The sequence below is a fragment of the Aquila chrysaetos genome, chromosome 10 (genome assembly GCF_900496995.4).
Source record: "Aquila chrysaetos chrysaetos chromosome 10, bAquChr1.4, whole genome shotgun sequence".
Classification (NCBI taxonomy): Eukaryota; Metazoa; Chordata; class Aves; order Accipitriformes; family Accipitridae; genus Aquila; species Aquila chrysaetos.
Window position 1 is genome coordinate 30,021,278 of NC_044013.1, and position 22,456 is coordinate 30,043,733.

General features: G+C 49.9%; 1 long non-coding RNA gene across 1 annotated transcript; it reads left to right on the forward strand.

The window, feature by feature from the left end:
• Positions 1-2,234: 2,234 nt before the first annotated feature.
• Positions 2,235-22,247, forward strand: LOC115347066. The gene is made up of 2 exons (XR_003925363.2): positions 2,235-8,778; positions 21,390-22,247. It is a non-coding gene; the product is annotated as an uncharacterized LOC115347066 (long non-coding RNA).
• Positions 22,248-22,456: the final 209 nt, after the last annotated feature.

Consider the following 22,456-nt stretch of genomic DNA (forward strand, 5'->3'; position numbering starts at 1 on the left):
GAAAAAAAACCAAACAAAACCCAAGAAACAAAACAAACCGTGCGCGCACACGCAAATTGGAGGAATCTAAAAGGCCTGGTGTGTGTCGCTGCTGAATTCCCACCCTTACTGTCCAAGGGCTAGTGCGTAGGACTGCCCACAGCTGGCACCTCCTGCCAAGCATCGGCGTGATGTTTTGGGGCGACGGGAGCTAAAGATGCAGTCTCTGACCCAGGCCCCATTCCTTGCCAGCACCGCGAGGGCCGATGGTTTCGGCAGCGCCCCAGGACTGGGCTGAGCCGATGTGGCCACCTGGCCAATTGTCACGACAATCTGCTTTGCATCGAGCACGATCTGCGTAGCTGCCTTGTGTGGTGGAAAGGGCTTTGATTTGCACAGAGGAGGGATGCGGGGCTGGGGGGGCCGCCTGGGCCAGCACCCCGGGGCTGATGTGCGCAGCATCCTACCCCAACCCCGAGGAGCCTTCTGCCTTCTTCCCAAACCACCCCTCCCCGCCCCATCCTCGTGATATAACCTGATATAATGGTTTCTCAGCCCCTCCCAGGTCCTCTCTGTGCCCCTCTCGCTCCTTCTCCCCAGCTCTGGCTGTGGGCTATGGGTTGCATTTCAGGGGAGGAGATCCTGACCTTCTTTTTTTTTTTTTTTTTTCCTCTTTTTTTTTTTTCCTCTTTTTTTTTTTCCTCTTTTTTTTTTTTTCCTCTTTTTTTTTTTCTCTTTTTTTTTTTCTCTTTTTTTTTTCTTTTTTTTTTTCTCTTTTTTTTTTATGTTTCAGGAGGAAAGAAAAAAAAAAAGGTTTCTAAACTGATTTTTGTAGATTTTTTTTTGTATTTTAAGGCAAAGCTATTTTTTTTGCAGCCTGGCTGCTGTTCCCAGAGCCCCTGGGGACACCCTCCTGGCTTTCCCAGTGGCATGCTTGCGGGGGGACCCCTCGGTGCCCACAGCTCCCCAGGATGGCTGCCGAAGTATCTGGTCCACTCCATTTCACCGCTCCAGTCCTGTTTCCCAGGGGAGCTGGGGCTGAACCGTGGTGCCAGCTCAGCTGCGCTCCCCTCCCCTGCTCAGCATGGCCTCAGAGCTGGGCTGTAAGGCTGTGGGCGGGCAGGGACGGTGGGGTCCCTCACCCTGCTTCCCGGGTACCCCGCTTCCCTCCAGCTCCCCCCTCCCAGCTGCACCTCCTAACACTCCTCCACCACTCATATATCCATACCTGCCTATCCCCCTCCCTCTACTGGCTACATGTTTTTGTTGTAAATGCTGTATAGGAAATTTTTTCTCTTCCTTGGTTAGCTTTGGTTTTTTTGGTTTGTTTTTTTTTTTTTTTTTGACCGATTCATTCTTTTTTGGGGAAGTATGAAGATTAACTCTGGGTAGACTCAGTTGCTCTCCCCATAGTGGCTGCAGTGGCCTGTACCGGTGGGGAGCATTCGGTTGTGGGAACCCTACCTTGGGGACAGGGTTTTAACCATTTGCTCAGTGTGGCAGGTCTACAGTGCAGAAGGGGTTAATCTGAGGACTGATTTGAAATAATCTTTACTCGAGCAGGGCTATGTATCTCCTGCAAAGCTGCATTACATTCTGTACTGTGTACAATAAAGGATCTTGCTTTCTGTTCCTCCCTGGCTGCCTGGGTCCCTGCTTTGCCTGTGGTGTGGGATGTTGCCAGGGCTGGGAGGGAGCCTCTGGCTGGGCTTGTGGGGGCAGAAGTGGTCCCAGGGTACGGCCCATCACTCGGGGCATGTGGGGCCATGTGTCCTTTGCAGGAGCTGGGACCAGGTGGGGGTCCAGGTCACCAGGGCAGGGCTGCCCTCTCCCTGGCCCCAGTGCTGTTGCTCCCAGGTCTGGATGCGGCCGTGGCTTTCACAAAGCCACATCCAGTGAGAGGATCCATTTGAAATGGGGGCAGCTTCTGCCCACCAAGCTGCAATTTAATATTGCCTCCTCACAAAGATTTCTCAGCTGCCTCTGTCCCCTTTGCTCTCCCTTGGAAACCCAAGCTCCCCACCATCATGCAGGGCTAAAGCTGGTGGGGACTTCTCAGTGTTGAACCCAGAGAGGAAAGCCCCTTAGGAGCTCCTAGCAGTGGTCCCCCAGTACTTACTGGCCCCATTTCTAAGCAGGGAAAAATCCCCATGGAGCAGCAAGGTCTGCAAAAGGCTGCAGTAGGTGGGTGGAGGGCAAGGCCCTGCTCCATGAGGACCTGACTCAGTTGAAGTGCCTAGAACTGCCTGGTCATGTTGGCCTCTATTTTAGTTGGTTAAAGCAGGTTCAGATGGGATTGCCCGTGGTGGGGTGATGCTGCTGGAGACATCAGTGGCTCTGCTCTTGCAGGCTGTTTTCACAATCCAGCCAAACTCCATCCCTAGACATGGCAGTGGAGAGATGGAAGGTCCTTACATGCTGTGATGCTCTTTGTATACTGCACCTCTCCTCAGTCCACACCTGGCTGCCAGCCATGTTGCTAATAGGTTCTTGAGCTGCTCTTCTTTCATCGTGCCCAAAGTATGAAGCTGAACAGTGAAGCGTGGCTGTCTCCTAGCCCAGGCAGGGCAAAGCAGTGTCCCAAACACCTAGCAAAACCAATTAACCCAGCATGAAGCCTTCCAGGAGTTAAATCAGCTGCTCAGCCCCTGAAGACATCTCCTTGCACTCCCTAGGCAGCTCCATGGCACCAAGCCTTAGTGTTTGGCAAGCGAGCCCCTAACTGATGCTCACATAGGCTCTCCTGTGTGGGCAACCTGTGGCCATTTAGCAGCAGGGAGCCATTTGGGTGGGAAGGAGCTGCAGGACGAGTCCTCCTAGCTGTGCCGGGGCCAGGGGCTGTGGCAGGACTGCTGGGCGACCGCAGGCAGCAGCTCTGCCTGCACCCACAAGGGGCTCTCAGTATGGTGAACCCTGCCCCCAGCCCTGGGGCACACATCCATGGCTCGTGCCAGCCTCCCAGCCCTATCCCATTTTTTTATTTTCTACAAAGCTTTGTCCTCTGCCTATGGCCACAAAAATCAAGTTAAACAAGAGGGGATGTGAAGAATCTTGCTGGCAATCTGAGCTCCAGACAGCGCCCAGTAATCCCACCTCGATGGGGATTTCAGCAGACTGAGTCCTGGTGATCAAGATGGAGCAAGGGGAAAACGGGGCCACCGGCAGTGCAGCCGGCAGGCAGATGGCCCGGGGCGGTGGGACCTCAATCTGGCTGCAGCGTGAGTATTTGGGACCGGTTATGGACAGCGAGGATGAGCAGATCGGGCAAAGCCTTCACAGAGCAGCTTGGCATGCCACAACCCAACCAGGCCTGCAAATCCTGCTGCAGGCAGGGCTGGGGGGGGGGCCCCAAGACCATCCCATGTGCTGCTCTTGCTGAAGGGTGAGGATAGGACAAGAGGTGTTTTTTGTTGTGTTTTTTTTTTTTTTTTTCTATTCCAGCCTGTCAGTGTGGGACAAAAGGGTTAAGACCCCAGCGGGTTTGATACCACACTGGCTTTTAAGTGCTCAGGGCATCAAGAATTTGCTCCTCGTTTGAGCCTGCTGCACATCACACCTCCCTCTGCTGCACACCACACCTCCCTCTGCTGCACACAAGATGCTTTTGCTCCCTGCAGAGAAGATGGAGCTTGAATGCATGGTCCCACTCATCCCCCTGCCCCAAGGCTGCTCAACGTCCTGCCTGCAGGCTCCCAGAGATGGGGACAAGAGCTCCCAGGCAGCCCGGAGGCTGGGCTAGCATTTGCCAGGAGTTGGGGAGATAGAGGGGAAGCAGAAGGAAAAGCTTCCCTGCTCTCTGCACGCCTCCTGCCCCATCAACCACTGCTCCAGGGCATGGTGACGAGCCCTCCTTGGCCACGCTTTGGCATGCAGTGGAATGGGGATCCAGGCCGGGGAGCACTGCCACAGCCACTGCTGCTTCCCTCCAGGACCAGGAATGGCTTGGGGCCACCACCGCTCCATCCCCTGGACTGGCCACCTTGGTCCCCTCCCTGCAGACCCCAGCACTGTCTGCCTCCTGCCTTCCTCCCGCTCCACCCTGGCTGCTGAGGATAAAGAGGAGTGAGCAGAGAAGATGGGAAGGATGAAGCAGCATTTTTGGGGACGATTCAGCCATCCAGGCTGGGCAAAACCCTGATGCTGGTGTCAGCCTCTGCAACCCTTCAGACAGCAGCTTCCACCTCCCACTCAGGTCGTGTGGTAACAAGAACATTGGTGATTCAGGGTGAACAACAATCTGCAATACTGTGTGAGCAGATAATAAAATGGCAGCTGGTACTGAATGGGGATAAATGTGTTTTTCCTATTTTCTTCTCTTTGCAGTCTTATAATGTGCACCAAGCTATTCCCTCCCTCAAATAAGAGCTCAGCTTTCACCAGATAGTCCAAAAGCTGTTCAAATGAGAGGCGCACGTTAAAAATCACTTGGGAAAGAGGAGCCCGTAAAAGGTAGAACATCATTACAGCCCTTTACACATCCATAATTCACTGAGAGCATTTCTGCTCTCCCCACCTCAGAAGGATATAGCTAGACTGGAAAAGGTTCAAAAAGCAATCGAGATGATAGCCAAAGGTCTGCAGTGGCTCTTATACAAGAGTGTATAAATAGACTAGCACTTCCATCTGGGGCAGGATTTGTGGCTCAGGGACTTCATATTTAATAGCCCATGGTGGAGTTTTCCATCCCTGACTGGAAGAGCATTTGTGGGAAGAATTAACTGCCCATACGGCTTGTTCTTATGGCAGCTGGCAGGACCGGCAAACCTAGCGCGGCCGCCAAGACCAGAGGTGCCGCATGGTCAGTGGCGGCTCTGCACGAGCAGCGAGCCACAGCTCCCACCTGGCCAACGTCCCTTTGTCCCTCACGGTGGCCTCATGACTGGGCTTTGCAGTTTGTGCGTGTGGCTGCTGGCTGCCCTGGCTGGGGAGGTAGGTCACATCGCAGCAATTCCTCTCTTCCCTAGCTTGTCAATCACTTGATGTTTTTCAATAAGTGGGTTTAATTTGGCTTTTAAATACCTGGCGCAACATGAGTGGCTGCATGCCTGAAGGCAGCTTCAATATGGGTGAGCTTCAGCAAAAAAAATAAAGCAAAAATTTGGGCTGACGAGTAATTAAAACGTGAGGACCGTCGACCCACCAGGCGCTGTGCTATCCCCCCCCCCGGGGTGTGCAGGGCACACAGCTCCCTTTGCATCCATCTGGCACCACCTCGTGGGTATCCAGCTTCTGCTCCTGGCCACCATGGTGTTTTGTGGCCCTGTAGCACAGCTGGAAAGATCTTTGGTATTGCAAATGTGCTTGTGTTCATACCCACAGGCTGCAGCATGGTGGGGAGGACTTCAGCTCCAGCCTTTGCCCTGGGGCTTTATTCTGCTTTGGGTCTGGATCACCAACTCCAAGTCTCCCACTACTGGGCAGGCTGTAGGTAGAGGGAGGCCACGGAAACCACCTTCTCCTGTGTTCCCTTTGAAAAGAAAGCAGGGGCTGCACCTTGGAGTCTCTGAGCCCTCCAGTGCTAAGTTTCCAGCCACTCACAAGGCAATAATACCGTAATAAGGCATTAAGTGGCTTCTGAAACCATTAGCCATTTGCTGCATTAAATGCTCGTGTTGCCACAGGGGAGGCTCCGTCATTCCTCGGCCCTTTTTCAGAAAGGGGATCAACAAGAAGCTTCCCAGAGGCTCAGGTTGGGGGGGGGGGGGTGCCCCGCCTCGTTGCAGCGGGAGCAAGCTGGGGTGAGGGCCCTCTGGCATTGGAGGGCTGGGTGCTCACCTGGCTGGGTACACAGGTTGGGGTCCTGGGTGGGGGAGACTCACAGCATGGGCAAGCCGGAGCAAAAGGTGCAAGTAGGAGGTTTTTGTTTCCGCTGGCAATGAAGTGGGGGTGAGGGACTGGAGGAGGGAGCCAGGGACTTGTCTGATGTACAAGTAATCAGCTGTATCATCTTATTTTGAAGGCTTTTTAGTTTAACATAAATAAAACCATCCTAGAGAGAACAGGTAGCAACTGAGGCCAGAAACCAGGAGCGCCCACAATATTGGGCTAGCATAGCTGTAACCCTTGCAAGGGCTAGCCAAGCCAATCATTCATCTTTCTGCCATAAACTTTGCTGGGAGTCATGAAGGGATTCAGAGAAAAAAAGGTCTTCAAATGGCGCAGCCAGGCCAACCCTGGTACCAGCCTCGGCAGCATCCCTGGGCCTGGCACCCTCCGAGGGCCGTTCCCCGCCTGCCGCCCCAACGCTTTCTCCTGCAAGGCTGCAAGAAGACACGCTGAGGGGTGACCTGCACCCAGGCTTGCAGGAATCTTAAAAAAAATTATCTCTTGCCTTCTTGGCTGTCTTGGACCCAGGAGAGGGCAGCAGCAGCCCAGGCTGCAGTCTCAGCTACCCTTGCCAAAGCTGGTCTTCAACTCCTAAGCTGCTCAGAGAACGCTGAGAAAGAAAAGCAATGTATGCAGTGAGCAAGCAGAAAGCAAAACCGCAGTGAGCAGGCTAGTGGTACTCTCTTGGGCCTCAAAATTGTCTGCTTTCAAGGTGGAAGTGGAAAGAAAACAGTCTTTCTTTGAAAACAAACTGGAGTGCCAAGGCTTTTCATGGCAGTCTTTCATTCTTTGGCTATCAGTCATCACTGTATGGATACTTTTTACAGCACCAGAAAATAAGGTGGCGATGCTGGGGCTGTTCCCAATAGAGGTGGAAGGTAAGCACAGGCAATGACATGCAGTGCGTGCACTTCACACTGTTGCAGAGATACTAAAAGCCCGTGAGATCCTGCTCTGGAGCTATTGTGGCTTCACTCAGAGCACTTCAGGACAATGAAACATGATTACCAGCACTTCAAGGGCACGTCAGCTGCCTTTCTCTTGCTAAGCTTGCTGTCCCTGAAAGGGGGTGTTGGAAACAGGGGAAGTTTCTACTTCTCCACCTTGGTACCCCAAACACAGGCTCCCTTCCAGCCTGGTCTGAGGTTCACAGCAGACCGCTGCGAAACTCTTCCTGCACATTTTCACTCACAGCATCACCTTTTTAGGTCAGCATCTTCCGGTGCAGCTGTGGCCCTGCCTTTCAGCCCAGCCAGCCTGATGGCACCCTCCTGGTTTTACTGAATGAGATCACCAGGATGAGTCATGTAGCAGGTGAGAGGGAGGAGAACATCCTTACAGCCACACTGAAATCCTAGCCACCCCTTTGACAACACGTTATGGAGCCAACCTGGCTTTTGCTGCAGGCACTTCCATTTCTGCGAGTGTCGGTCTTCCCTGGGGCACATGGGAGGCAGCATGCGCCTCTCCTGGCTTGCAGCATAAACCACGTGGCCTCCATTCTCAGTCCAGCTCAATTGATTCTTTTTTTTTTAGTTCACACTCTCTGAAATCACAGCAAAGTGCAAAATTGTTGCTTACCAAAGCTGTTCTTCTGAAATGAGTCATTAAAGAAGGAGCCTTGTCATTCTGCCAGACACAGCCTGGTTGCTTCTCTAGATGTAAGGACACAAGAGAACAGCTTGCTGCTCTGTTTCTTCAACCTGCCTGCACCCTGGGTGTTACCCAGCGTCCATCCAGAGCCTGGACAGAGTAAGTCCTGCCTTATTCCTGCTTCTTTGGATGACCAGCTCTTTTCACCCCATTTTTGGGTGAAGGCCCTGCGTGTCTGTAAGCTGGCTCGGATTCAGTTCCTTTAATTGTGTGTGCATTCAGGAGCTCTTGCATGTCTTGATGGCTTGAAGCCCAGCGGGTGTTCATCGGCTGGGGGGGGGGGATCTGGTAAGGAGATCCACATGTCCTATCGTGTGTGCCTTTGTGAGCTACTGAACTTGAAGCTGTTGGGCTGATGAATGCAATGGTCCTCAACGCTTGTACATGTGGTAACATTTTGGTGATGCCGTGCTTTGTACCAGGCTAGCAGCTTGTTTGGGGAGCTACCTCTGTGTCCAGCACTCCTGCAAAATAGATCTTTTATTCTGAAAACCCTTCAGCCAAACTCAGTCTTGCCTCTTGCATCCATCACTCCCTCCCTGGTGGCACCAGGGCAGAGGAGAGGCTGTGGAGAGAAGGAGCAGCAGTAATTTCTTCACATCTGATGCTGCGTCCACACCAGCTATTGGGAGACATTACAAAAATCACTACATACAGCCTGACTTTCTTTTTCCCCTGAGATGATGTCCTAAGTCTGCAAAGTCAATGGGAACAGTGTATTCTTGCTGCTTGAGAAAAGCCAAGCTGCAATATTAGATATCTTACTGCAATTTGGAGGTTAGTTCCTTACCCTGATGTTTTGGACTTCCCCTCCCTGGCATGCATGAGGTTTTCTTCTTAAATCAGTACCAGAGACAGGAGTCAGATACGGGTCTTTTGGAAGCTTGTCTTGTGTGTCTAGTGCGAGACCCAAGAGCACATGTGAAGCTAGACCTACTTTGCATGACTGCTCTTAGTTCCCTCTCTCTGTTTGTAGTCTAGAGCTGACCTGGCCCAAAAAAAAGCATTTCTGAGGTGTTTTGTGTTCACCTCCACCCAGCTGTAAGCGACTCACAGCAAGCTGTAGAGCACAGATCCCTGAATTTTCTTTCTTCATTCTTTCTTCTTCCTCCACAGACACTCCCCAGCTGAATCCTGTGATGGAACCCCTGTCCTGGATGCTGGGCACCTGGCTCTCAGACCCGCCAGGAGACGGCACCTTCCCTACAACAAAGCCCTTTGAGTACCTGGAAGAAGTGCACATCTCTCACGTGGGGCAACCCATGCTCAACTTCTCCTAAGTCCAGAGGTGTGTTGGCAGCAGCTTTTGGATCTGAGCAGGTATGGCTCCAGTGAGATTTGTTGGCTTTGCTTTTTTTTTTAAAGCAGTAAAGTAAACAGGTTTCATCCACCAGGTGAGAGGATTTGACAAGATCTGGCCTGATAATTTCATTTTTCTTTAAAACTGCTGATTGTTTGCAGCCCTGTTGAAACATGTCCTAGGCTGCACACCTGCAGGCAGCTAGCCTAAAAGCATGCCCATATAGCTGAGCATTTAAAAATTAATTCATACCTTTGTCATGGAAGGGACATAAATGGACAGGATCAGCAAGGTGATCATAATTTGAAGCCTGGGGGATTATATGGTGAAAAGTAGTATGGGACAAGCAACAGAATCATTGGAAGGGAGCTGAGAAGTGGAGTTCTGTGGGCATCACATGTATCTTAGAGCAGCCCCAAAGCTGCCAGAATGGCATTGCCACAAAGAATGGCATCACCTGGGACTTTCTTAGTGCAAAAAATGAAGAGCCAAGTATCAGGGCACAGCCTTGGTTATTGCTTGAGCAAATAGTCAGTAACAATCTTTGAAAGCTCAGCGATTCTTCAGCCAAAATCTAGTGTGCAGTGTTGCACAGATTAGCCAAAAGACAGGCTGTGGAGGACATGCCCTGCATTCCCGCTGCACACTGCTTGTTGTGACAGAGCTGTCAGCCAGCAATGGGATATTTTTAGCCTGGTTTCCAAAGGAAACAAAGCTCCAGCAACCATGCTCCGTCTGTCAATTCCCCCCTCCAACTTTTGAACGGTGGCTACTTTTAAAGACCCTTTTTTTTTGCTGGGGAGATACAGTTCCGAAACATCAAACACCCATAAGCGTCAGGGAAACAGGTGACTGGGTAGAGGTGGAAACCCCTCTTCTCCCAAAGTCATGGAGATGCTGCCACCTGAGCCCACCGCCCTCAAATACCCCGCACGCTGAAGAAGCCTTATGGATGTTCAACCCATGTTGAACCCATGTACCTCCCTTGGTACAACCGGGTGGCCTTGGTTAGGAGGAGACATCCTTCTTGTACGGGCAAAGCCAAACAGGAGGAGTAACTTGGGTATGTGCCCCCAGGGGAGCCTGCAGCAGCTGCAGGCACCCAAATTCCTCCTTAACAGCATCTTTGCTGTGCTCCCCCCCACCTTGCTTCCAGTTTCCCAAGCGCACAGATTGCTTGCAGAGGTGCTCTGTGCCAGACCTGAACTGTCAGCCTTTAGGAAACATTGATTTTGCAGGATTATTATACCTTAGTTCACATAAGAAACATATTCTTTCCAGTTTTCAGCTCTGAATGTTTCAGCAATGGATAATTTCACTCAGTCTGCCACGTGGCAGCACCTGGACAAGCCCCCTGGTCAAGCTCTTCTTGTGTCTGTTGCACATTTATCCCATTACCATTGGGGTGGCAGCTGACGATATGGCATATCCCTGGTCTGGGGGCAGTTCACCGTGGCCAAGGGGACTGGTGTCAGCCCTTTCCAGCAGGGACATCCCAGTTGCATGGAAGAGGCACTGCTGTTGCATGAGGGAGTCCTGGGCACAGATTTAGCAGCAGCAGCTCCAAGGTTGCCTCTGTCTCCTTTTCCACAGAAGGACACAGAGATGGAAATGCTAAGAGGAATGAGATGAAAAGCAAAAATATTCTCGAATAAGCAAGTAATAATGATGCACAAGTAGAGTAAGCCCAGGGCAGTAGGGTATGGAGGCACCCAGCCCCCATCAGTGCATCTAAGCCTTGCCTTCATTAGCAGAGGCCTGGGCAGACTCAGTAGTACCATAGCACTATAATGTCAATTTTCTTTATATACAACATTTATCAGCCATGGTATGGGTGACCAAACACCCAGTTGTAAGGGCTGTTGGGGGATGGTCACGTATTTGAGCCAGAAGCCTTTGGTTTTAGGGGAAAGAAAGAAATCTGTTCTGCTATTGCTTCCAGCAAGCGACAGATGAAAAAGGCCAGACTTTTGCTGCTAAAAAAAAAAAAAAGGCAGCATTGAGAAAAGGGAATATTTGGGACAGAGTGCAGCCCCAGCCCCAGTGCAAGGTCAGGCTGCCCAAGGGAGCTCCTCAGCCAGCTGCTCAAGAGACTTGGAAGCTATGGAGTATCTCAAGCCTGAACATAAATAACTAAGCCTGGCTACAAGCACCAGCTGTGCAAAAAAGGGGACTTCTTTTTTGTGCGTTTATGTCTTCCAACCTTGAAATATTATTCTCCTGTGCCTTAAGCACTGGTGTATCCAGACATGAAGATTTTTCTTTCAATCCTGCATTCATTATCTAAGTACTATGAATGATCATGTGTTTAAATAAAATAGCATTTCCTCTGAGACAAGACCAGGCTAAGCACTGTGGGGTTTTTGCAGCACTACAGCATTTTTTGTAACCTGATTCCATGCATCCAGCCAGAAACCACCAAAGCAATGCACCACCTCAAACCTGACACAAGCAAGGTGGCCACCGCTAGCACCCAGGGAGCAGCCCAGCTTCCTCCTGCCCCACCGGTGCAGTGGCAAAAGCAGTGCAATCATTGTTCTTTAGTGCTGTTTTCAATGTGATGTGGAAAATTATTGGGCTGCTCTAAAGGGTTCATCCTTATATCTCATCAGTGGGTTCAGCATCCTCTTTCTGGCACTAACAACACCATGTCCAGAGCCCCGCATTTCCAGGACTGGCTGCATGCCTTTGCCCAGAGCATTTGGCTCAGTAGTTCTCTGGTCACAATAAATCAAAATATCACTCGTGGGAGACACGAGTCTCCTCTCCTGAAATGATAGCTTGGTATTTCCAGAAATAGTTTGCAAACAACAACAAAAAAATACTCAGTGTGTAGCAGGAATTGCAATCAAATAGAGGCTGGAGTCTTCAGGATGGCAGGTGACGTGCACATCACCTTTGTTGTATCCTACTCTGCTTTCCTGGGAGGGGGACACACACAGATACAGCGCTGCATCTTCCCACTGCTCCTGTGAGTTGCCACAGTTGACTTTTTGGTAGAAATAGAGAGGTGCATGCCTTGGTTCATGAGCTCCTGGGTCTATTCTATTGCTAGTGTCATATTTGGCCAGCTGCTCCTTCTAAGCAGAGTCAGGTTTAACAGCCCACTTAAGCTGCTGTCAACACTCACTGTATTTGATTCTGCAGTGCAGGGTAGAGCTTGTGGCCCTGGCAAGGTGGGGCTGTGGTGGTTTTAAACCCCCTTTGCAGCCTCTCCATCCAGGAGTGTTTGGTGTGACCTGTATAGCAGGTTCCCTATTAGAGACCTTGCCCGGGCTGTGGCACTACCAAGAGCCTTCACACTGCTGTGATGGAGGGTTTCTTCTGCTCCAGCCTTGGTATGATTGAAAAGTAACCTAACCTCAGCATGGTCCTCTTTTTTGTCTCCTAAACTAGGAGAATCCCCCACTGTCTGGAAGTGGTGCCTTGAATGAGGGCATAGATTTAACCTGAGTTACTGCAAGTAAAAGAACTTTGAGATCCAGCTGATGCCCAAGTTTGGATCTAATTACACATTGCCTTCAGGAGCTCTTGGAAATATTGCATAGCATCCTTGCTTATCTTCTCCGTAACAGTCTTCAGAAGGTATTTTGTGAATTACAAGATGAGAAGGGATCATTAAAGCAACAGCTCCCATGCTGAGCCAGGCCAAAGACCTCTCCAGCCCAGATCCCATCTCCAGCAGCAGTCAGTGGCAGGTCCTTAGGGAAAAGACTAGGAAAGTCTTGCCTCAATACCTTCGTAGGGCAGTCGAGTGCATTTGTCAGTGCTGGTCTTCTGGAAGGACTCAAAGTTGAGGGCATGCACAGGGAGGATGAGGGTGTCCAGCAGCAGCTCTCCCTGGGACACGCTCATGCTCGCCGGCCCCTGTGCTGGGAGGTTTAGCTGCTTTACGGGCAGGAGAGCCAGACTTCCCTGTGTCAGCTCTTGCTTTCTTCCATTGGAGCTCCAGCTGTCTCCAGGCCCTTCCATGTCTGCTCTGCAAACAAGTCCTTCCACTTAATAAACAACTTATTGGGGTTATTGTGTTTTTTGAATAAATTGTGTCTCTGGAAAAATGAAGACAGCAAAATTCCCTGCAGACTGCTTTCATGTGGGATATACAGGAGCTGCACAAGTCCAAGAACAAGCTCCAACTCCTGGTCTGATCTCATAGCTATAGGAGTGTAGTCACACTTTTATGAGTGTGTATTTTATTTTTTATTGTTTGGTATGGATTTCTTAATTTTGTTTAGCTTTTTACTGGACTTTGGATCTGGCCTTCAAAGGCAATCACAGCCGTTACTGAAAAACTCTGGCAGACCTTAAAAAAAAATTCCAGAATTTCAGAGATTCTCAAACTTTTCTTGCAGTTTCCCATAGTTAATTAGTGGGATTATCTTGTGCTTCCCTCCTGCTCACTGCCCTCACACAGAGTCCCTGAGCCTTTGAAAGCTTTGGCAGCTGGTTGACTTTCCAGGGCATTCACATGTTGCTCCTGGCCCTGGTCCCACCGGTGGTGGCTGGTCCGGGCTGGCAGTTCTGATCTCACTGCCAGCTCTGATCCATGCTGATCGTCCCTCTTACTTCTTCTTATGCAATAGCAGCTCGGTGTGACACAGTGAAGCCAGTTTTGAGCCACTGCAGACCCTTCTTTGCCTCCAACCTGTCTGTGTGTCTGAAGAAAGGTCTGGCAAAGAAAGGGTGGCAGAGCCGGCCTGGTAAGATCAGCAGCTCCTTGAGGCTCAAAGCTCTGCTAACTTCGAGTTGAGGGTCCTAAGTTCCCTTTGTATCATCTGGGTTGAGAAATGTTCTAACCTGGTCAGGGCCAAAGACAATAAAATAAGTTATGTCTTTTAATTATGGGGTTCTTTACAAATGAAGCGTATTAAAGGAACTGTGCCAGTTGTGTCTTGTTTACGAACAGAACTGCTGTGGAGAAGGTTTCTCTGGGGTTGCACTGTTGGTTTTAAATGAATCGCACTACAGAGCTTCACCAAAGGCCTTCAAGGCAGCTGGCCTCTGCTCATGCTGCCAGGTGCCTGTCTCGGCAGGGAAGGCTGCCCCAGATCTTGCTGCTAGTGGCTTCTCTCCTCTTGAAACGCAGCCACCAAGGGGGTCTGTTGGAAAGGCAGGAGGAGCTGCCCTCCTATGGCTTGCATAACCCCACACAGCAGGAGCAAATCTGCCCTTAGGATTCCTCTCCCTTGCTCCTCTGATCACCTGGATGAGTCATATCAAGCTTCTCTGGAGCAAGAGCTGCATGTTTTCATAGCCTGTCTGGGTGTCTGACAACAAGGGTGATGGGTGGAGGGTCCCAAGAGCTCTGCTCTTCTCTCCCGCAGACTGGCCATGCTGCCCCACCATGGGCATTTTCCTGGCAAATTTAAGGGAGACTAAGGAAGAGTAAGTAGCAAGCAGACAAGCAGTTCTGGACAAATTTCTTCAGGACAGCATGGAGTCACACCTACTGAAGGCTGGATACTAACTGTAATGGTTTTTATTCCCTTTTCCTAACTATAATGGTGTCTGTGCATGGAGGCTTGTGACAGCCCAGCTGCTTGCAGCAAGCAGAGGTCTGCCACTGGCCCAGAGCCAGGAGAGCTGGCTGCTACTGCACCACCACCACCAGCATCTGCGTGGTGGGCAGAGGGCACAGCTGGAGTGCCAGCAGCCGGGCGTGAGGTTGTGCTGGCCCAGCAGTGGCGGAGAAAAGCAGGTAGAAAAGCTAAAGGGGCATTGTCAAAATGAGTCCGTTCTTGCATCTGCTTTGGTTTCTTGAGCACGCATGGGCCGGGAGAGCGGGGTGGCTGCTGTCCAAAGGGCACAAACCCCAGATTTAATTGAGGGTTCGAGTTTGTGCAGATAACGTCAGGGTGGTAACTCCGCTGCATAGCTTCAATTGCGTTCACAAATGCCTGCCCATAAATGTTTGTAGCTGCAAAAGCAGCATTCAGAGCCTGGAAAAGCAGGCCAAACTCTGCTTCCTTCTGGTGCACGGGTTTTTTGCTGGTTTGTTTTATTTTTCAAGAGTGGCAACGGTGCCTCCTTTATTTCATGGCTTTATTTTTAGTGCTTTATAGGACGCACATCACCAGGGAACCAGAGCTTTTAATTACAAACATTTTAAAAGAAAATGGACCATCTTGCTGTGGGTGGGTCTACTTAGCATCACTGCTGCTGCCAGGGAGGCAGACAACTGCCTGCCCCCCTGCCTGTGGGCTTTAGGACTGGCTTGCAGAGAGCAGAGCTGCACAGATGAGGGTGATATTTCAGTTCCCAGACTGCTTTTTAAGTCTAATAACATATTTTCAGCAGGTTGAACTGTTACTAAAGGAGGAGAGGAAAGTGTCGGGGGGGGTTTCCAAACACACTGCTTACGATCTCCCAGGAGCACCTGAAGAACAGGCATGTTTTTCAAATGTTTTTACTCTTTCGAGCTATTTTTCTCAGTCTTCTGTGTACTCTTGACACTCCCACTCCTGGAAAGTAAAGCCAGGAAGCCGACGGCTGTAAATCCCATTTGTCTGTGCCGTGTATACAGACCTCCGCTGGGGACCGAGCACTCCCCGACATGCGCTGATGCTTCTGCCTTCCCCAGCGTGACGGTGGCAAGACAGCAGTGTGCACATGAGGTCTGCAGGGACACAGTGCCGGGCTCTTCCCCGGCTCTGGCTGTGGGAAGTGGCATCGGCGGCTGCACACAGCCTCCCCTGGACAAGCTGCTGCTTTTTATCACACCAGGCTTTTAGGGCAGGGGCAGGCAGGTAGTTGTTGCCCCCTTAAACCTGTCTTATTTTAAGGGGGCAGATTAAACCCTGCTGTGCTCTTAGCCTCTCGTGCTCCGGCAAAGTCCACACTCAGGAGCTGTCAGCCAGGCAAAATGTGATTAATGACCCCTCCCATCACACAAGAGGCTGCTTGGTCTCATCCCATTCAAAAACCAATACCACTTTGGTTGGTTTAATAGCCCAGGTGGTTACACCCAAAGCACCCATCCCTCCTGAGACAGCCCTTTGCTTGCCTTCGAGTTTGAGGTGCTCAGCAAACCCAGCACGGCACACGGCGCTGAGCAGGAAGAAGACAGAAGAGCTCATTTTTCAATATCACCCAGAGGCCTAACACCATGGTGTCCCAGCGGCATGTCCCACCTTCTCACGAGCCCCACACCTCCTCTGCACAGCCATAGGTGGTGGAGCAAGCAGCTCCCTCAAAGCACCCAGAGGACACAGTTTTCTGTAGAGGGCAAGGATGGTAAATCAGCATGGAAGAGCCAGCCCACATTTATACCCAGGATTAATCTGAGAGGCTGTTTCATGCTATCACTGTTGTATGGGATTGCTGCACTGGTGTCTTGTATGATGCTCCCCTGCATTTTAAGGTTCATGTGCTGCAGGGTTGCTGAACCCCGACTCCTCCACGCAGCTCTGTGCCTGCCACCGACTCACTGCAGCTGCAGCTTCATCTAGGCGTCACACAGCATAACTGTAGGGTAAGGACAATTTCTCTGCTAGAAATTGTTCCCTGGTTGCTGTGAAGTTCCTGGGATTTTTTTCTTTTTGCCAGCTTTGGCCCAGTTGTCTTTTGGTTGTCTCCCAGTGCTACCAGCAAGTGACAGCATCTTCTCATTCTCCTCTGAGCAGCTTCCCCATGTGCATCATCTGACTCCTTGCTCTGAGACTCCTGCCCATCTAAGGGACGTGCAAAGCCAGACAGACGCATGCAGCCTGGCACTGAGAGCCGTATTTTTTTTCCCAAGCATTTAAAGCCAGTGTTGTGTTCCTTAAGTTAGACTTAAGTCAGATAAGGTGGGGGAGACAGAAAGCAACTGGCTCATGCTTAGAGGCTCTTGTCCCCTGTTGGCATCCGCACAACAGCCAGCCACCGCAGCAGCTCAGGCGTGCTGCCTGGCTGCAGCACCGGCACTGCCCAAAGCTGGCACCCTGAGCACTGAGCCATGGGGAAGAGCCTCCCTCTATGAACAAAGTCAGCCTGGGAATGACGCAGCCCGCAAAGGCAGGAGCCAGCTATGCTGTCCTGTTTGATCCCTCCAAGGGGTCATGTCTTTTGTACAGCATCAGTTGTAGGACATTAAGTCATCCTGTTCGCTCCCTTAGTGCTCCTTTCTTCCTTCACTGTTTGGTTTTGGTTCAGGGGATGGGAGCAGTTCAGCACTACCAGTGGTAAGGGGTCAGGGCAGACCATGCAGAAACCACAGCCCCATGAAATAATTTCAGCATGAGAGTTTAAGGTAAGCGCATTTTGTGTTCTTTTTAACGTGCCTTTTCCTGCATAGCTAGTTCATCGCTAGTCGCTGAAAAAGCCAGGAAATACTGCAGAACAGTCCTGCTCCTCCTGCCTGCTGCCCCATCCGCACGCCCATGCAGCCTCGGCTGCCCCGGGCTCAGTCCCACAGCTACCAGCACAACACGCTCAGCGCTGCCTTGCAGCCCTGCCAAGATACAAGCCGGAGGCCAGCCGCAGCCAGGGGAAGACTGGGGAGAAGATTGCAAGCATGGGAAGCGTCCTCCCCTTCTCCAGCTGACCACAGCTACCTCTCAAAAGTGTTTCCTCGAGACAAGCTGCCCAGTATTTCACTCCTTCAAAGCCTGAGGACATCATGGTCCTTGGAGAAGTTGCTGAAGTAAATTGGAGGCACTTTGCTAAATCTTTTAAGTGAAAGATAGCAGGATTAAATTCCACTTTTGATATAATCCTCAACCCCATCTTCAAGGGAAGTGCAGCATTGCCTCCAGCCCCAGCTGGTGCCTCCATGCTGGATCACTCTGATCCCAAAGTAAATAAAGCTCTTTGAAAAAGGGCAAATGTTTTCTCAGCTGCTCTTCTTCTCTTCAAAAGAAGGGCTGATTGAAATTTTTATGTCTGCAGACATAAATATATGCAGTCACAAATGCTTCTTAGTAAGAAGCTATCTTCACAAAATAACTGGTTTTTGGAAAGCACAGTCTAAATCCATGGGACACTCCTGGACCACACTGCTCTCCTTACAGCTTTTCCTTCTCCTTTCCTTCCATGCTGCACATTTTATGAACTCCTAAATGGGCCAATTTAAGTCACTGCAAATTAATCCTAGCACGCTGTCAAGTTCAGGCTCCTGGTGTCCCCACGACTTTGCTTCTGCTCAACCCTGGAGCTCCGTTTGCCCCAGGAGACGGCAAATATAAACAGCCCCTTGGCATAAGATGCAGGAATGTTCTGAAGGGCCAAATCCCCAAAGTGGGTGCCAACCTCCCTTCTCCTGCTCAGGGAGCTACTGGACCCTTACCCAACCCCTGGATGGTTGTATGTTCCTTCTCCTCCAGCTCCAGTTCCGAAACTAGAGCTGAAGCCTAAAGCCGACGAGGCAACCTTTCTACCAGCTCTGACAGCAGGCTGAGGGCAGACTTCCAGCGTAGGCTGCGCTCAGGGCTGAACACTATGAACCCCAGTCCAGCTCTCCTACGCTTTGGAAATTGGTAGAAACTAGGCGTGACCATTCACTCACACAAGTTCAACATTTTCCAAAGAGGGCGAGTTCACGCCACACCGAGTCCTTGTGCAGCACAGACTCGCAGCTTGCCTGCACAGAGGGATGGGGACAACACTGCCCATCAAGCCCTCTCGATGGACGGCAGCACTCTTCCCTCCTGCCCCAGGGCTGAAAGTTGCCTGGCTGCAGGTACAACCTCAGGCTCAAGCCCGCTCAGGCCGGCTGCTCTTACCACAATGCCTTACCCTGGTGCAGACTGCAGAGAGCCTGCCTGGTTTTGAAGGCTGCCTTGAAAACGTCACCCAGAACAGGGCATCTCCCTGAGCCTCCAGCCAGCCCTGAGCCAGTCCCTTGGAGGCCAGGCTGGCCTGTCCAGCTTGGACCCTGGCCCGCCATCTGCAGCAGCAATATTACTGCGACTTTTACCTCCCCTTACATGGCCTTCACAGCACCAGACATGTAACTACTTCACAGCAGCTCATTGTAGCAGAAACTAATCTGCTTACATAGAGACATCCCACTCAGCTACCCCACTCCATCCAGTCATCACCCCTGCAGAAAACCTCAAGGCTGCGAATGCAATGTCAAAATAACACAGGGCATTCTGCTAACTTTTTTTTTAATTAAACAGCTTAAATTTAAGCAAGGCTGCCATGCAATTTTTCCAGTCTTCCCACTGATGGGTTTGAGGGTAGGTTTGAGAAGGGTGTCTCATAATTTAGATCTAGCTAGTTACAGACTCCAGTAGGTTTAGTGCTTGTAATAATATATAGCCTTGGCTCAACTTTGTGAATCTATTGCTCTTCCTCAGAGACAAAATGTTATATTGCAACACGTTAAGTATTTTTATTAGTGCTGCTCTGCTCCTCCAGTTAAGCCATAAAAACCAAGGGCACAGATATCCAAAGCATCTTTTCCCAGCTTCAAGTAATCTACCATAAGCCACATGCTCACAGCATGCATCAGCCCAGCGAGTACCAACAGGAACCAATAGCATGTACCCAAACCCTGATGGCAGCAACCTTTCAGCAGACAGGAGAGCCTTTGAACACAACACAATGCTTTCAGGGTTGTTCGCTCCCTTTCAAATGCCAGTTGAGCTTTCTCCTTTTCCATCCTGTATAAATGCATGCAGCCAGCCCTAATAAAAGGGAAAATATGGCAGGCAATGGGGCCATTGCTGCAGGTACAATGCTGTTCAGGATAGCACCCAACTCTGCCATAGCACCAGACGTTTTGGAAAGGATTGCCTTGTCTGGGAGAGAAAACAACCTGCTGGGTGAGATACCTTTCCTCAGGAGCTCTGGCAGCAAACCTACACTTCAAGCATTGAGAGGGAAAGCCTGACAGCACAGGCAAGGGGTTTTGCCAGCAGAAGCTTGCCAGGCTTAAAAAGGGCAGTCTGGGCATCTCCTGGCTGAGGAACTGAGAGCAAAGTATGTTCTAGCAGCTTACCAGTGATTTAATTTTTCTTTTGAAGTGCCAAGGAGATCAAAATAGAAGGCTATATTTGGGTTTTGTTTTTTAATCCCCTTCCTAGATGATCAGAAAATACAGGCTCCATTCTGGTGGGAAACGGGAACAAACTGTCCCCGTGGCAGCCACTGCACAGTCCCCGACTCACACCTCCATGTTGGGAGTAAACAGGTGACACCGTGATGCTGAGGGCTTCAAGTTTGACTTTTGGGTGGCTTTACATCACCTAGACAGCATCACAGAGCATTGGGAGAATGGATCTGCGTTGCAGGGATTGGCTGTGGGAACTCCAGCTGCTGCCTAATGAAAGTCAGGCAAGAGAGGGCGAGGGAGCACCATTGCAGGGCCTGACCCTGCCAAGTGGCCAGTCCTCTCAGCTCCCATCAGATTAGTGATAATGAAGGTCCTCGGTACTGCCCATAGTCCTCCAAAGTCCAAAGCAGTTGCCATTCAGTTGACTGAAAGGGACTTGGGGTCAAGCTCAGCGCAAGTCATATTCTGGCAGGGGATGGGGGTATTCTGCAGCTAGAAAACATACCTTATCTTGCTTAAACACAGAGCTTAACAAAAGTATGAGTGGAAGTCATGAGATAGGGCCAGAATTGGAAATTTTAAACAAGAGGGGATTGATCTCTGCAGTGCTTTTTTTCTGAGCTTAGCTTCACAATTCAGTATGTGGCGTAAATGGAGATGTGTCATCAAGTCTTCCTGCAGTGATGGAGAAGACAAGCTCTAGTGCTGTCTGCTGGTCTATGAGCAGAGAAAAGAGATGAAGTTTCTCCTGAGCTAAAGCTCTGAAACACGCTTGGAAGGAAGCTGGAAATTCCCTTCCCAACACTTTTTTTTTTTTTCTTCCTCTTCTGTGAAAGGGGAAACTTTTTTTTCATTTGACCTTGCCTGGACATGGACTGCATGTCATGTGATTGACCCAGGAGCACTCTATTTCCCACAGACTCTGCTTGAATGTGCAATGCACTTCCAGGTCCTGGGTGATGGTGTAAAGTTCAACCAAGGATCACTCTGTTTAGCTGTGCTAGGGGTTTGTAATCCCAGTGGGTCAAAATGTTTAAATCTAAAGAAGGTTACAGGCTTTTCTAAGGGAGTATTTAAACTCCATCTGTCAAACCACTTGCATAGAAGAAATTTATATACTCTGCCAGCAGAACATTAAATTACTGTTTTCTTGTCTCTAATTTAGTAGCATGCATTGTTTTCATATTGCCCTAAGAGAATAATTAATCTGTGGCAAATTTATGCCTATAAAAATTATGAATACTGGATTTAAAAACAACAACAACAGTAAAGAAACTCAAGGAGGCACATGTTGATGAGAGCCACATCAAGAAGGCTCTTGGCAAAGCTGTCGGAATGCCTTAAGGGCCTGATCTTTTCAGAAAGCTAAGGGACTTGAAACCAGCTTCATATTCAGTTTAACTGTGCACAAAAAACCCCCTCCACTTCCAGACTTTGCACATTAAAAGGAGAATAAAAAAAAAGAATAATAATAGGCACCGTTTTTTCTCAGGGTCTAAACAACAAGTTTGAAAATGAGGAATTTTGGTATTGCAATTTTCCAGGAAACCTCAATGTCGCTCTGCAATGCTACTGTTCCGTACTGCAGTATATAATACAGATGCAAGTCTGACAAATTAAGGCCTTCAGAGATTGTTTTCTTTGCATTTACAGGAGAAAAAGCAGTGCAGGAACACAAGTGACATCTGCTGTGAGACTGAGACCACTTCAGTTTTTCTAGTTGCTTTGAAGAAGGTGAACCTACTGCCAATGTTTGACAAGGGAGACGTATAAGTAAGGCTGTGGTTGAAGCAATGTCAGGTCTAGGACACAATAAGGATTGCTCAAATGCCCGTCATTGAAATACCCAAGCCGAGACAGCTTTTCTGCTCCCTACCTTTTTGATAAAGCAAACATTTCCATTCACTGAATGTTGGTCTATTACAAAGAAACAGAAAATGAAGATGGCGCCGGGGGGTGTGTGTGGGATAATCCTTACAGGAGCAAGTTCTTCTGTGAGCAAAGGAGTGCTGAAGCTCAGGTTCCGGCAGGCTCAACTCTGACCTTGACATTCCCCACTGTAATAATGCACAGGCCACTCTCATCTGCAAAATACTCCACATACACTAAAATATTTAAGATGCTGTTTCCCCATCTCCAACCCTTTCCCCCTCCTCCCGCTACTCCCTAGGCATCTCCTGTACCTCCACCCGGCCCCCACTGCAACAACCTCACCTTCCCCCTGTGCACCCAGTTCTGGTGAGACAGCAAGGCAGGAGGCAGCAAAAGCAAAAGCTTGGCTGGATTTTACATGTGCCAAGTGACTGCTGCCTAATGGGGTGAACAGCAGCCACATTTTCCGGTGCTAAAATGAGGTCTGTCCCCTGCCCCTGTTGCGACTGCTGCCCTTTAGCAAAAGGGGATGAAATTGGGCAGTGGACTGAAAGGTCACTGAGGACAGGGAGCAACCCCCCAAGACAGTTTGTTCATAGGTTAGTCTCACTTAGAACATTCAGTATGAGCAAGACAGCTTAAAAAAAAAAAAAAAAAAAAAAAAAAAAAAAGGAGGCAACTTTCACTACAAGCAATTTTCTCAAGCAGATAATTGGAAACACCGGGGAAAAAAAGAAAGGTGAGATGGCTAGTTTGGGGGTTTTCAGTTTCTGATGCTGGAAGAGGAACAACAGACAGGCTTTCAATATGAAGCAGCATAATAATATTAACCTTGGTACTTACATTCT